Source organism: Eriocheir sinensis, chromosome 66, assembly GCF_024679095.1.
Source record: "Eriocheir sinensis breed Jianghai 21 chromosome 66, ASM2467909v1, whole genome shotgun sequence".
Classification (NCBI taxonomy): Eukaryota; Metazoa; Arthropoda; class Malacostraca; order Decapoda; family Varunidae; genus Eriocheir; species Eriocheir sinensis.
This window is the reverse complement of record NC_066574.1, coordinates 535,995-551,670: the sequence shown is the minus strand read 5'-3', so window position 1 is coordinate 551,670 and position 15,676 is coordinate 535,995. Positions and strand designations below refer to the sequence as shown.

Here is a 15,676-nt window from a genome sequence, read left to right as displayed (position 1 = left end):
GAAGGAAACGAAGGAGTGTGGGCAGAATGGAGCGGGAGAGGGAGGTTGATGTGAGGGAGGGAGGAAAGGGTAACAAGTAATGGTGAGGTATTTATACTCACCACTTGATGCCAAACATCAGGCGTGGAGCCAGGTGGTAGTGACGGTAGTGTTGGTGGGGTGGTGATGGTGGCTCTGCTGCTGGTGGTAGTGGTGGTAAGGATGAATGTAGTGATGGTGAAGTATTATGAATATAGCAATACTAAAGGTATGATTTATATTATATAGATAGGGCTGATGATGATATTAGCACTGGATTATATCACTTAAATCGATCATTGCAACACCTTTCAAGACTTTGTTGTTGCTGATGATGGTGGTGCATTTGACGGCGAGGATGGTGAAAAAAATAAGCGCAGATTGTGCCTGAATAAGTAGCACAATTTATACAATTTGAAAGATAAAAGCAAAAAACTTTTCCTTCTTTTGTTACGCATTCCACGTTTATTCATGAATTCTCCGTGTCCCTAGCGACTCCTTTCTCTCCCTTCCTCAGCTTTACCGTCACCCACACAACTCCTCTCCGTTCCTCACAATCAGACTTCTTTAGCACAACAAATCAATGCCTGCAGCAGTCGCCGGGGGTTGGCCCGTGTACGTGACCTACAAAACTCCATTCCCATCAGTTTTTCCTTCATCCTATCATCTCTACCTCCCTGATTTCCCTCCTGACCCAGCTACCATCGTACATACTGTAGCTTAAAACGTTTAATCATGCTTACTGTTTTCTTTTCCTGTTTTGATTTTGATTTCCATTTCATTACTTTAATTTCTTTATTTTTCTCTTCCGTCTCCCATCCCTTCCATCCATTTTCACATCCACTTCCTATACATTCCTATCCCTATTTCTTTATACATACTCACATTTGATTTCACTACATATATTTCCTTTTGAATTTTTCTATTTCCATGCTACTTTGTTTGAAAGCTTACCTTCTCTCCTTCATTTCTACTTTTCGTCTTTTTTAATCGTGCGGTTTTAAATAACATTTATTTATCATATTCCACAATGAATTTTTCCTCTTTTTTTTTCCTTTCTTCAATATATATTTCTTCACAGTATATTTTCTTTTCATTTATATTTTCCCTTCTTTCCCTTGCCCACATTCCTTATCCCTACTACATGTCATATTTCCTCTTAACCTCATTTCATACGTTCATCTTTTTCTCCCTCTCTCACTGATCCACATCTTTCTTCCCTTCCTTTGTTATTTACGCACCACTTTACAACTATTGTTCCCTGTTGTGTGAAAACATATTTTCATTTTTTTTGATAGAATATCTATGATATTTTGGTAGTTTTCTATGTTTCGTTTGTTCCCCTTACAATTCTCTCTCTCTCTCTCTCTCTCTCTCTCTCTCTCTTTATCAACAACCCTCGTCACTCACATCACTTTCCTCTTTTTACTTTGATCTCCCCCTCATCCTCATTCCTTTTATTTTCCCCTCCCTCTTTGCCTTGTTTACAGGCCCACATACACACTCACATACACGACTCACATTTCCCACACATTGCCAAGCACGCTGCACCCGTGTCCGCACCTGAAAACAGCTGTGGTAGTGAATGTATTAACACAGTGCATTCCTCTAGCACGTTGCCCCCGATTTCGCAATTTCAAGCAGTCAAACGGGAAACAGAATATAGCACGTTCCCTTTTCAACCCAATATTCGTGCTACAACACACTCATATTTACACACACACACACACACACACACACACACACACACACACACACACACACACACACACACACACACACACACACACACACACACACACACACACACACACACACACACACACACACACAGAAATAGACACACGCACAGAAGAAGAAAAAACGCATTTTACACCATGCAAACTCCGTGCCAAGCTGCTGACGCCAAAATATAAGAAAGAAGAAATTATTAAAGATAGAGATAATAGAATAATAAATAAAAAAACACGGTGAACTTTAAGTACATTTGCATTGTTTAGCGGGATTAGCGACTTTCTCCTCTTCTTTTTATCCTTCACCTCCTCTTCCTCCTCCTCCTCCTCCTCCTCTTTCTCTTCCTCCACGTCTTCCAACTCTTTCTTCCCCTCCATCTCTTATTCTTCTTCCTCCTCCTCCTCCTCCTCCTCCTTTGTCACATACGTCACAGCTTCTCCACCTCTTCCACCTTTCCCGCCCAGACCTCTTCTTCCCTCTTTCACTTTGACCTCTTTATCCTCTCCCCCCTCTTCTTCTCCCTCCTACACTCTTCCCTCTCATCACTCCTGCTATTCTCCTCCAACTCTTCCTTTCCCTCCTCCTCCTCCTCCGTCCAATGGGACAATGCATTCAGGCTAGAAATCGTGCAAACATTGTACGGAATAAATTAATTGAATTATAATTCATTTCACGGAGCGTAAGCAACAAAAACAACAAAGTCATCCTCAAGCTATATTTAGCATTAGTAAGACCTCATCTCGTTTATGGGGTTCAGTTCAGGTCATTTTACTATAGAATGGATATCAAAATGTTAGAATCGGTAAACAGAAGGATGACTAAGATGATTCACGGGTTAAGAAACTTGCCATATAAGGAAAGACTTAAACAATTAAACTTGCATTCTCTAGAAAGGCGAAGAGTACGAGGAGACTTAATCGAGGTGTATAAATGGATGAAGGGCTTTAATAGGGGGATATCAATAAGGTTCTGATGACAAGAGAATCGGGTAGGACACATAGTAATGGGCTTGTCAGTAAAGACGATAAGTACATAAAAAAGATTAGATAAATTCATGGATAGTGATGTTACGTGGGGTTATATTCATTGGAGCTGCCTTGCATAGACCTGCTGGCCTCTTGCAGACACCTTATGTTCTTATGTTTTTTTATGTTTATGTTCTCCCCCTACTCTTCCTCTGTCTCCTCCTCCACCTCCGTCACATATCACAGCTTCACCAACTCATCCACAGTATCTTCTTTCACCTCTCTCACCTCGATTTCTTCTCTCTTCTCTTTCACTTTGACATCCTCCTCCTCATCATCATCATTTTCCTCCTTCTACACTCTCTTCTCTCCAACCACAATCTTCACTTATCCCTTCTTGCCCTCTGTCAATAAGGCGCTCACTGCCTATGCTTCTGTCTCATTTTAAACATTTTTATATTTTTCCACCCGTTGCTTTACTTGAAGCCGTCAGACGATTCTCCCGGCAACCTTTTGTAAATACCAGAAACAGTTTTACAGTATTGAACAGGAGCTAAGTATCGAAGTAGGACTTTTTGGTGATATGTTCAGGACGTATTGTATGCGTTTTGCGTACGCAGCACACCGACAAAGAAGTGTTATTGCATTCACATAGTGGCAGTGCGGGGCGTGGATGTTGTCAGAGAACGAGTGAAGCAAGACATAATATATTTGATTCAATAGGGTACAAATGTCATTCAAACAACAAAAATTAAGAACCTGTCAAGATATCGACGAATCATCGCCTATACAAAGGAAAGCATGTCAAATCATTTTGCTCTGCATTCTTCCGAGAATGAATGCGTCCTTCACTTTCTAGAAAAAAAACACTCGGCGTCAAAACAAAGTTAAAGAAACTGTGTGTGTGTGTGTGTGTGTGTGTGTGTGTGTGTGTGTGTGTGTACATATTCATCTCTCTCTCTCTCTCTCTCTCTCTCTCTCTCGCCTTAAGCTGGCGTCACACTGGACCCAAATCTGGTGAGCACGAGCTCTTGCTGGCAGCTTTTGCTCGCGAGCACGTCACTGTTGTCGTCACACTGACGAGGGGGGAGCGACGTGCAACATTGTAAACAAAGCCGCAACCATGGTGTCTACTACACCTACGCTTCGCATTACGGCTAAGTGTGCAGCTGTGATGGCATTACTTGCCGTTCCTCACCAACGACTGTTGCTTAAATTACAGGCTCACGGAGTAGAGGGTAAAGTTTTGAACTGGGTCAAGGCGTGGCTTAGCAATAGGAAGCAAAGAGTGCAAATCAATGGTAAAAGATCTGACTGGGGATGTGTTACGAGTGGGGTCCCACAAGGTTCGGTATTAGGTCCACTTTTGTTTATTATTTATATCAATGACTTATATACAGGAATTAGTAGTGATGTTAGTAAATTTGCAGATGATACCAAGATCGGTAGAGTAATTGAGTCGGATCAGGACGCTAGTATTCTCCAAGGTGAACTCAACAGATTGTATGACTGGGCGGATAAATGGCAGATGGAGTTCAATGTAGGGAAGTGCAGTATTCTGAGTGTAGGTAGGAACAACCCCTCACATAACTATTGCTTAAATGACACTCTCATAAGCAGGTCTGGGTGCGAGAGGGATTTAAGGGTCTTAGTGAGCTCTGATCTCCGTCCAAGGGCACAATGCATTCAAGCTAGAAATCGAGCTAATAGGGTACTGGGATTTATTTCAAGGAGCGTAAGCAACAGAAGCCCCGAAGTCTTCCTCAAACTATATTTAGCATTAGTTAGACCTCATCTTGACTATGCGGTTCAGTTCTGGTCACCTTACTATAGAATGGATATAAAAATGTTAGAATCGGTGCAGAGGAGGATGACTAAGATGATTCAGGGGTTGAGAAACTTGCCATACGAGGAAAGACTCAAGCAGTTAAACTTGCATTCTCTAGAAAGGCGAAGGGTGCGTGGAGACATGATCGAGGTTTATAAATGGATGAAGGGCTTTAATAAGGAAAATAGCATACATGTCTTTTGTAATGGGTCAGTGAGTGAGGATGGACGAGCTGGCCGTGGTGTGCTAATGTGGGAATATAACGGATGCGAGGAAAAGTGTGAGAGTACAGCAGCTCTTCGATTGTCTGATGGTGTATCATCCACCCAGGCTGAACTGTATGGTATTTATGTTGCTCTTTGTAAAGTGCAAAGTAAAGGTGAGGATGCATGCATGCTTGTGGACAGCAGAGCAGCATTAGACTCACTAAATAGTAGGCGACCTGTGTATGCAGAAATAGTATTGTTATGTAAAGCTCTTTTGAAAAGAATCAAAGTCACATTTTACTGGATACCATCTCATGTTGGCATTCCCCAAAATGAGAAGGCAGATGTGCTGGCTAAGTGTGGTGCTGAGAGAGATGAAATTGATGTGATATGCCACTTGTCTATTCGACAAGTAAGAAACATAGTTCGGAAAGAGCAGTATTGTATTGACAGAATTAGGATGATGAGGGAACACGTCAGCAGTGGTACATTTCAACATTATGATACGGTCAGCGATCGTGTTGCTGTTACCTATGGAAGAGATGGCCCAAGAATTGACGCGGTGAAGATGAAGATGAGGTTAGGTTACAAATATTATTGGCAGTACAACGACATGTTCACTATAGAGGAGGCAAGGTGCAGGGTGTGTGGAGATGAAAATGGTCACACTTTAGAGCATTATGTACTGAGGTGTTCTTGTGTGGAAGAATTTCAAAACGACAATATTGATGATGTGACTCAACAGATTATATGGATGTTGCAGAATGGTGTAGTGGAAGAAATATTAAAGAAGTGTAAGGATTTTGCTCCACCTCGATAAATGATGGAATTATTTAATGAAATTTTGTTAGGGATTTTACTTTTGTAGCTTATGAATCGTGTTTCTGTGAGGCTTATTTGTATTTTTGCATGATTTTATGCATTTTGGTAAATTATATGTTGAGTTTGGAATATTGTTTTTTCACTGTAATTGTTGTTGGAATTTGTTTTAATGAATGGACATAGTTTTTGTACGTGTGAAAAGACGTGGTGATGAGTGAACCTAGAAACCTACTTCGTCCAATTGTCTGTGAACCAACAATAAAGATAATCAATAAATCAATCAGTCTCTCTCTCTCTCTCTCTCTCACATAACTACCCCCCACCTGCCCCTCTCTCTCTCGCCTTCCTCACTCCCGATCTCGTTCCCCCCCTCTCTCGCTCCCGCCCTGTCCTTCGCCCTCTACCTCCCTCCCGTCCCATCTCCTCCTACTCTCTCTCTCTCTCTCTCTCTCACACTTATTCTCGCTTATTCACGCGCGCGTCCCTCTGCCCTACGAAAAAGAAAGAGAAAAGCAAATAAATAGATAAACACTACTCACTTGCTCTCTCCTCCTTACCAAGATGGCGCTAAAGAAATGCTCGACTTGCACAGGAAACTTCTCTGGCCATTTCTTCTCAGGACGATCGACCGTCTGCAAGATCTGCCTGTTGACACAGCAGATGGAAACGAGACTCCTTCAACAGGACGAAAGGCTGACGGCTGGCGAGAAGAAGATCACCGAACTAACAAGTACTGTTGAAACCTTGCAGGAGTTTATCCAGGCCAACATCGTCGCCCCTGCTGCAAGTGACGCCTCATCACCCTCCGCACCTGCTCTCGATGCCCAGCCACCTTCCGAAGAAGACACGTCACAGGGGAGCGGTATAGCTGCACCTGACGCTGAAGGCTTCACTCCCGTGAGAGAAGGAGCCAGACCCGCCCCTAGAGCCATTTATCCTACCCATTGCTACAACAGATTTGCCATACTGGAGGAGGAGGACGACGAGCAGAGCACCTTCTTGGTCGGTGACTCTATGATTCGCCATCAGGTGGTTGAATTCTGTGGAAGAGTCCCCCGCTGTAGGCGTAACTACTGTTATCCCGGAGCTGGAGTTGATGACATCACAGCTGCCCTGGACGAGGTCTCCGCTGAGGCTTCTAATGATTCATTCTTTGTTCTCCATACAGGTACAAACGACGTCACCACGACCCGGTCTGAGGAACTGCTGGACAAGTACCGTAGGCTCATCCAGCAGTATAAGTCTAAATCCCCTAATATTTTGATTTCAGGAATTCTACCACGGACGTGGGATGAGAGCGACTTCTTCAGTAAGGCCTTCAGCCTCAACAACCGCTTACAGACTCTTTGCGGAGAGTTTGACGTTGAGTTCTTTAACGCCTGGGACAATTTCTACGGCCAGAGTAAACTCTTCCACAGGGACGGAATACATCTGTCCCCCATCGGGGAAGCCAGATTCGGAAGGCTCCTCAACGACGCAGTACGTGACACCCGATCAAAAAACGACCCTCAGCCACGTCCCTCTACCCCGCCCGTGTAAATAGACAGCATTCATCGCAGCAAACTCGTAACCTTGAAACCGCCACTACCTCCACCTCTATTACCAAGCCTCAAGATAACCTAAGAGTCCTTAGTTTCAATGCGCGTAGCCTAAGAAACAAGTTTGATGAACTGAGATGTCTTGCTCTGACAGAAAATTTTGACGTAATTGCTATAACCGAAACATTTATCGACACCACAAATATTGATTTAAGTACAGAATACAACATAGATGGCAACAGACTCTTCAACAAAGATGGTGTAAACCGTAGAGGTGGTGGTGTCGCCCTTTTATGTCAAAAGCTATTTGCAACCCACTGACAGAACACCAGGAGACAGTAACGTTGAACATTTGTGCGTGTGAGTAAACATTGCAAAGGTCAATTTAAATATATCTGTCACCTACAGGCCTCCGGAGGAATCACTCGATGCCGATCTTGAAATGTACAGCGTTTTAAGGCAGTCACTTAATAACAGCGATTCACTGATATTAGGAGACTTTAACCTCCCCCATATCGACTGGGCGACACTGTCAGGTACAGAAGGCGAGTCACATAGAATGATTGAATTTTTAGAAGAAAATTATCTAAGCCAAATGGTTTCTGAACCAACTCGACAAAATAACATACTTGACCTTATTATAACGACCCAATATAACTTAGTCAGTAATGTCACGGTAGGAGAACACCTCGGTTCTTGCGATCATAAATTAGTCCGCGTCGACATTAGAGCTCAAACATCAGTGACTGAAAATAAAGTAAAGGTGCCCGATTTCAAAAGAGTTAACGTCGTAGAAATCCGACGAAAACTAATAGAAATGCAACTATCAGATGACGGTAATGTAGAGGACGCCTGGCTAAGCTTTAAAAATCATTTATTCACTCAGCAGAACACATTCGTCCCTTTGTGTGAGAAGCGAAGTAACACTAATAAAAGCCTACCTTGGTTTAACAGCGATATTAAACACTCAGTCAAGGAGGGAAAATTGTTTTACAGGCTAAAGAAGGAGCAAAGCACGCCCAAAAACATCAGACTTTACCATGATGCCAGGCGACGAGTAGAAAGATTAGTATGTCAGGCAAAGCGTAGATACGAAGAAACTATTCCGGCCAACTGTAAAAATAATCCGAAATCCTCCTTCAGTTACATAAACAACAGAAAGCCGATCAGAAGTGGAATTGGACCCCTAACAAACAGCGATGGTGCACTAGTGACTGACAGCCAACACGTTGCAAACCTATTAAACAATTACTTTTCCTCGGTGTTTAATACTAACAGTCCTCCCACCACTACCACCAACACCAGTACTAATGTAAATCCCGAGCATGCATTGCCTAACTTTGAAATAACAACCGATGAAATCCTTAAAGCCCTCAAATCACTTAAAACAAATAAAAGTCCTGGACCTGACAAAGTATATCCTACTCTGCTCAAAGAAACAAAGAGCGAAATAGTCTCCTGCCTCACAACCGTATTCAATATGTCCTTGCGACAAGGCATCGTCCCTTCAGATTGGAAAAAGGCTAACGTGACACCGATTTTTAAGAAAGGAGACAAAAAAGTACCAGGTAATTACAGGTCCATTAGTCTAACTTCGGTTGTAGGTAAGCTACTTGAGAGCATAATTAGAGACAAAATTGTGAGTTACCTTGAAAGCCACTCATTAATTTGGAACTCACAACACGGCTTCCGTAACAAAAGATCCTGTCTATCAAACCTATTAACCTTTTATAACGACCTCTTCACTGTTTATGACGTAAACAAATCACTGGACGTAGTCTATCTTGATTTCCAGAAACCGTTTGATAAAGTCCCACATCATAAATTACTTAACAAATTAAAGCAAATAGTTATTGATGGTCAAGTACACCAATGGATCGCGAATTGGTTGAGCAACAGACAACAAAGAGTGGTGATTGACGGATTTAACTCAGAGTGGGCGCCGGTCACTAGTGGCGTCCCTCAGGGTTCGGTTCTTGGCCCAGTGCTCTTCATTATTTACATCAACGATGTGGATGTCGGACTCAATAATCGCATTAGTAAATTTGCAGACGACACAAAGATTGATAACTCGGTTCACACTGACGAAGACAGGCAAAGCCTCCAAGAGGATTTGCACAAAATTTCAGCTTGGTCTGATAGATGGGAAATGCCCTTTAACGTAGACAAGTGCCAGGTCATTCAAGTTGAAACAAGGAATAAGAAGTTCGATTACGAAATGCGCGGCGTTAAACTCAAAAGCGTTCAATGCGTTAAGGACTTGGGGGTCAAAATCACGACAAACCTCAAATTCTCACAGCACTGCATCGATGCAGCAAATAAAGCGAACAGAATGTTGGGCTTCATTAAAAGAAACTTTTTATTCAAGAATAAAGATGTAATACTTCCACTCTACAATAGTTTAGTCAGACCCCACTTGGAATATGCGGTACAGTTTTGGTCTCCCCACCATGCAAAGGACATTGCTAAATTAGGTGTTCAGCGTCGGGCAACAAAAATGATCCCTTCCTTGCGCAACAAATCTTACGAAGAAAGACTTTCTACCCTTAACATGTTCTCTCTTGAGAAACGTCGCCTCCGAGGAAAACTGATCGAATGTTTTAAAATACTTAATGGTTTCACGAATGTAGACAGATCAACATTGTTTATGATCGATGACACTTTGCGTACGAGGAACAATGGCGTAAAACTCAAATGTAGACAAGTAAATTCAGACTGCACCAAATTTTTCTTCACTAACGTTGTAGTGCGAGAATGGAATAAGCTCCCACCGTCAGTGGTCCAGTGTAACACGATTGACTCCTTCAAAAACAAGCTCGACCGTCACTTCCATCAACTTAATATCAACTAGAGTTGAAATGCATCGTTTTGGAGCCTTCTGATTAATGTAGAATCACTTAGGTTTAAGGACAGACCACCTAGTCTGGACCATGGGGTCTGTGTGGTCTGATTTTCTATGTAAATCTATGTAAATCTCTCTCTCTCTCTCTCTCTCTCTCTCTCTCTCTCTCTCTCTCTCTCTCTCTATATATATATATATATATATATATATATATATATATATATATATATATATATATATATTTTTTTATGTTCCGACTATAGCGCCAGTAGTCTCTTTTGATGGGACCTGTTCGTCGGCCTCAACCCGTAATAGCGCAGGCAAATGTTTTAAAGTGGCGCCATCTTAGTTGGCTCATTCTGCTCCCCGGAAGTCATCTCTGATCGTCATTAGTATTTATCTGAAGTTCGGGTTGATAAGTGATCTTCAGGACATCTTAGGGGTGGTCGTAGGCCACTCGGCGAAGATTGAAAATTGTCAGCTTGTAGCGGCGGGGGAGACGAACCCACGATCTCCGAGACATCACGCCCGCACGCTGACCACTCAGCCAATGACTCCCCAGTGCTTGATATCAGCACTAAGAGCTTTGAATCACTTCGAAACTTATTACGTGGCGACACACTTAACTTTTGTGTGAAGTCAGATCGTTACGTTCCGGGAGGTTCCTGAACACGGCAGTTGTACTTTACTCATAGAAAAAAAATAATGCTGCATGAGAGGGAGGGGTACAAGCAGCTCTTAATCAGTGAAATTTTTGCGTAGACCGACACATAGAAAGGGACGTGACAAGAAACATTCCAGGCAAACAAACTACTGTAATTCGCAGTGTCGAAAACAAGTGTGACATATATATTATGCACACAAACTCGCGTAGGTGAATACTGAAACGGGACGAAATATGTGTACATGCGAAAGTAGAAGAACCGAAAGTAGTAGCCATTACTCTGGAACTTACCTTACAGAGATAGATAAAATATAAAAATTACTTTCATTCGAAAAATGTATAGTGCGAGATTTTAAGGCTCCCTGTCATCAACGGATTAAAGCAAGGGTCAGTTCTGAAATCCATTAAATTTATCATATACACAAACGACTTAAAAAAAAAAACATTACTAAAAGTCCCCTCCTCAAAATTTTATGATGATGTAAAAGTGGGCCCACTGCAAAGTCATCGAAAATTACTTTTGCAATATTATATAGTAGTCAGAGGCACCGTTGCCAGATTATCGTACTCAAGAGCCGCGTATTTACCGGTGTCTGGTCCATAACTGTTGCCAAGAACAATCAATAATTAACCAATTAAATGATAACCATATATGAAGGCAGTCATTTGGGTGATGAAAGCTTTTTTGGGGTCGGAAATCGGCAAACGTAAGAGGCAGAGTACGACCAAGATCAACAGAATATACCTGGTCTTCTCAACCTCGTACCAGAATTCTCTTCTGCGCATTGACGTCACCTGCAGCCCCTCAGTCTGCTTCGACTAAAACCTACACCCACCAGTCCTCACCTGACCACAGGTGTAGACGCATTCCGTGTGCTCCATTTTCTTTGATGTCGATGGGTGACTTTAATATTTAGTATTAAGGAACTGAAGCAGTCACACAATTGATGGACAGCTAGGGGTAAGAAAAGACTGGGTAGAAGACAATAAAGTGTTACAGAGGGTGTCAGGGTGGACAGGAGAACTGTTCAATAGAGGATGATTCCGGCGAGTAAGATTATGTCAAAAAATACTTGGATAGAAAGGTTCATTACACACACACACACACACACACACACACACACATGCTCTCTCTCTCTCTCTCTCTCTCTCTCTCTCTCTCTCTCTCTCTCTATATATATATATATATATATATATATATATATATATATATATATATATATATATATATATATATAGAGAGAGAGAGAGAGAGAGAGAGAGAGAGAGAGAGAGAGAGAGAGAGAGAGAGAGAGAGAGAGAGAGAGAGAGAGAGAGAGAGAGACTGTGAGCGAATGAGTGTAAGTGTGAGTGAGTGTGAGTGAGTGTGAAAGTGTGAGTGTGAGTGTGAATGTGTGAGAATGTGAGTGTGAGAGTGTGAGTGTGAGTGTGAGAGCGAGTGAGTGAGTGTGTGCGTGCATGTGTGAGTGTGAGAGTGTGAGTGAGTGTGAAAGTGAGTGAGTGAGTGACACACACACACACACACACACACACACACACACACACACACACACACACACACACACACACACACACACACGGAAACTGAAATGTTTCAATATCCCATGAAATATCTATCGTTTTCCTTATTATTTTCCGCCTTCTCTCTGTCATACTGCTGATGACGTCAAAACCTGCGCATGAAAAGACCTGGTCTATTCTCTTGATCGTGAGTACGACAACGTGGCAACGTTGGTCAGAGGAGTGCCATTGGCTTTTTGATCTAAAGAAATGTAAAATTCTTTTTCAAAATTTTCTAATCCTAAAGAAATGTAAATTTGTCTTATATTTCAGAAACAGTAAACATACATACAACATGAGTAGAAACCTCTACAGGGCGTACTTGTGGAATCGGATCTTCGTGTTACAATTAGCGATAACTTGAAATATGCAAAGAACTGTAAATATGCGTGTAAAATAATAATACCACGATCGGGTTCATAGCGAGGAACTTTGAAAGTAATACACCGGAAGTAACAGTATACCTGTACAATTCATTGGTGAGACATAACCTGAAATACTCAGTGGAATAAGAGTATTTTCGATGACGTGGTCTCGTGATGTCATTTTAGTAGACAAAGTCTTCACGTGGTCGGCCGTGAGACCTCCAGCTCGGACTTGCCTACGGACGTCCTTAGTTTTCAGCCCCAATTAAGTACTTTCGATACTAATATTCACGTTTTGTGGTGGACAGGGTGATATATGAACATAAATTAAAACTACACGTGTTAATCAAGATCCATAAGCCATCGAAAAGGAATAAATGTGTTCAAATAGGAGGCGCTGCTAAACATATCTGCTATTTTTTGGTTTATTTACCCACCCCGACTACAACATGAACAACATTAAGTCGTACAAGAGTCCGCAGACTTACAACATTTTCACAAGTGGTTGTTAGGTGAAGGAAGTGTGTGATACAGCGAGTTCTCCACGTCAGCCAGTCATCGGCTGAGGCAGGACATGACTGGATGCACGTATTCTTCGTCATACATTTTGATCATCTTATTTTACTGGGGGAGGCGGAGGCCGAATGGATAGCGTGACGGCGCCGCGTTCAGGACGATGCGAGTTTAATCCCCGCCCGGTGCCGCCAAGCTGGGATTTTTCAGCCGCCGCCGAGTGGCTTAAAACTACCCACATGCAGTCCAGAAGACCACCTATCAACCCGGACTCTAGATTCTAGGATTAAAGATGAGCTTCGGGGGGGCAGCATGAGCCAATGCAAGATGGCGCCACTATAAACACTCGCCTGCGCCAGAACGGGCTGGGCCGACCATCAGGCCTCACCGGGAAGAAGCCTTGGGCCGACCATCAGGATCCACCGGAAAGAAGCCTACCGGCGCAATAGGCCACGACGCAAAAAAAAAACAAAATAATAATCATAATAATGTTTCTGTTGTAGAGTAGTTTCATGATTCATATTAGTTATGAAAGGTCAGGTTTGTTATGATTATAGTAGCCTATGTTATAGTATAGTAAAAAATTGCAACAAACAGCTCGGGAGCTGTAGATAATATCACTGCACATAATTAAGGAAGATTTAGTATTACACACCTGTTCAAAATTATATAAAGGTCAAAACTACAAAAAATAAGAGGCAGTGTCCACATTTTAAGGCTGCAACCGTCCAGGCAATGTTGAGGCACAGCTTTGGTTCAGAGACACGCCAGTCCTCCTCGGGTGAGCAGCTCGGCCCGCCCTTCCGGTCCGCCGGTTAAGTTGACCGTCTGGATGCTCACCTGGGCCCATACTTATAAAGAAGTAAGGGGTTTGACTTATGTCTCGTCTCAGAGGTGAGTGTGCACCCTAGCTGGGGCTCCAGCCGCCACGGGTAGTGGGGAAAGTAAAGTTGCTAACAACGGCGAGATCAGTTATCTCATATGAAAACTAATGGGTAAGATACCTTAAAATGGTGAAAGTATTGAATAGAAGTACATCATATCCATAATAATAAGGTTTTGTAAGACTATAGTGAGCGTTTGAATGTAAAACGATTTAATGAGGCACGCTGGCTGTCTGGCAACACCCGGTAATGTTTACATTTGAAGGTCGTTGCCTCAGACGAAGAACCAGGATTTATGCCCGCCCGGGACCAACTTTTGCTACTCGCGCCGCGTCTCAGATTAACACCCAGGATATAGGACTCCACAGGGCCGTTTTGGGCTCTTAAGACGAGCCTGAGACTAAGTGTTAGCTTTATAAGTATGGATCCCGGGTCCTGCTACTGGGCGCCTGCCCGGGGGGCCCGTGTCTCCGTCGCTGCTCGCCGGCTGATACCCGTGGGTGTGGCGGCGGCGGAGGCGTCCCTATAACCGCCCCGAGTTTTGAATTGCTCGCCCCCCCTTACAGGGCCGCCTTTGTGCAAAGGCCCTGTCCCCTTATTAAAGGAGTAAAACTTAAAGACAAGACAAGAGACAGCTTTGGTTAATATAGGTGGGAAACCTCAAAATGATGCCGTCCACTTATTTATTATTTACTATTACCTGGAGCTTAGAATAGGTCATGCTTTAGAGAAAAAGGCCTATTACTGGTTAACCTCGATCAAAATTCCTTACTTTTTTTTTCTCTGCCTGCCAGTCATCTAGGCATATTCATTACAAGCAACCATTGCCTTAGGACTATAAAGTTAGTGATGACTGGTTACTATAGTGATAGTCTCCGTGAGACAACCCGTCCTCGCATCAGTCGCCAGTCGGCATTTCCATGGTGACCAAGTTTGTTTTGGTCTCACGCTCCCATAATACACCGCGGCGTGACGTCAATCGAAAATACTCTATTGTGGTTCCCTAATTAAAGGAAGGAAGCCGAGCTACGTGACAGCGCAGTGGCGAGCTACGAAATTAATACCGTTGTTGAGGGAATAGCCGTATGAGGAATGACTCAAGCGATTCTTCATCACATTAGAATAGTTACAACTATGAGGTGATTTGAAACGGGTCTTCAAATGCCTAAACGATTTCAGAAGCGTCTTTCACCCTAGGTTATTTGATCTCCAAACTAACCCGAAAACTAAAAATATCGATCAAACCGTTATTCAAGGGCGAGGATGCAGTTATGACATCGCCAGATTATTTTTTCCCAAACAGTCATCAGTCACTGGAACAACTTTTCTACATAAGTAGATAATGTAAAAACGTTCAACTCTTTTGAATTTCACATTGAAATCTACTTTGTTGCTCCAGGAGTGAATTGAATGGTCCCGCACTTTTATAGAGCAAGTGCTTTAATTTGTTCTATAGGAATCCTCGGCACAAACGCGCCTCCTCTTCTCTCATAATATATCATTATTCTCTTCTTACTTCTATTTTTTCTCCTGTCTCATATTTTGTTTTCTGCTTCTCTACTAGTATTTTCCTTTCTCGCTCCTCTTTCCCCCTCCACTTCACACCATCTCCCTCCCCTTTAGTTTGAATTGATTCTTCTGCTTCCACTTATCTTCCAGCTCCACTCTCTATGCCTTCTCTCCTCCATTACCCTCTTCTGATCAAAACAGCACGGCCCACCTTTTTCCTCTCCTTAG

At 42.7% G+C, this 15,676-nt stretch overlaps 1 protein-coding gene across 2 annotated transcripts in view; it reads right to left on the bottom strand.

The window, feature by feature from the left end:
- LOC126987679 (putative protein kinase C delta type homolog) overlaps positions 1–15,676 on the bottom strand; it is a 158,699-nt gene that overhangs the window by 121,483 nt on the left and 21,540 nt on the right. The window contains exon 1 of one of the 2 annotated variants that reach the window (XM_050844805.1): positions 102–120. The exons of the other annotated variant lie outside the window; for it this stretch is intronic. The gene's annotated coding sequence lies outside the window, so the exon portion shown is untranslated. Of the gene's footprint in view, positions 1–101; positions 121–15,676 lie in introns of those variants that run through there. 2 annotated transcript variants of the gene reach the window in all.